Source organism: Nanorana parkeri, unplaced genomic scaffold (genome assembly GCF_000935625.1).
Source record: "Nanorana parkeri isolate BGI_ZX_2015 unplaced genomic scaffold, ASM93562v1 scaffold371, whole genome shotgun sequence".
NCBI classification, from domain to species: Eukaryota; Metazoa; Chordata; class Amphibia; order Anura; family Dicroglossidae; genus Nanorana; species Nanorana parkeri.
Genome location: NW_017306639.1, coordinates 7321 through 8112, shown reverse-complemented (window position 1 = coordinate 8112; position 792 = coordinate 7321). Strand labels below are relative to the sequence as shown.

At 46.7% G+C, this 792-nt stretch overlaps 1 protein-coding gene across 1 annotated transcript in view; it reads right to left on the bottom strand.

Moving 5' to 3' along the window:
- PTPRF (protein tyrosine phosphatase, receptor type F) overlaps positions 1 to 792 on the bottom strand; it is a 276943-nt gene that overhangs the window by 275316 nt on the left and 835 nt on the right. The gene's annotated exons all lie outside the window — the stretch shown is intronic.

Below are 792 nucleotides of genomic sequence, written 5' to 3'. Positions count from 1 at the left end.
TGGGGGGGTCAGCCTTAGCCATGTCAAGGGTCATTAGGCAATTGTCTGAAGCAATAAGGACCTTCATCCCGGCAATCACAATCCGTTCAACAGAATACAAATAAATATTTTTTTTACTTGTAAGAACCAAATATCTTGAAAGATGTTTTCCAGGAAACAAAATTTAAAACTAAGTTTCCTAATTGCAAATAATTTTGATTTGAGGCCAATTAGATAACCCCGAGGGCCTGGAGAGATGAATCCGCAAGCTGCTAACGAGCTACAGGCTGGTGTTCGGGAGTCACTGCTACAGACACAAGGTATACAGCATACAGGCCTTGCCCATTGCCGGACCATTGCCCTGCAGCTTGACACACAAACTCCAGAGACACCTCTGTGATCAGATAAGCTGGACAAATATTTGCACTAGGCCAGTTCCAAGAAGCAGCAAAGGGAACATAATAAAAACCCGAGCAGGCCTTGGGACTTTACCACTCCTGGAGGAGTGTGGAAGCTCCCCATTCAGTCTCACTTCTCATGTGGGAGCTTCTGCTTCTGGGAATCGCCCAAGCTTTGCATCAAGGCACGGATGGGAACACTTTAACCCTGCTCTAGCCAGGTTGACTGCTGCCCCAGCCTTCCGCAATGTGCCGGCCGCCCTTAAATTAAAGAGGCTTTCTCCTCCGAGCCTGGGAAATAGACTAATATTATGTTCCTGGCTCTTTTCCCAGCAATAAAAACAAACTGCAGCATTACAAGGATACACAATTAGCTTGGCACACAGGCCGGGAAGGCTCTATCGGGTCTTTTAGT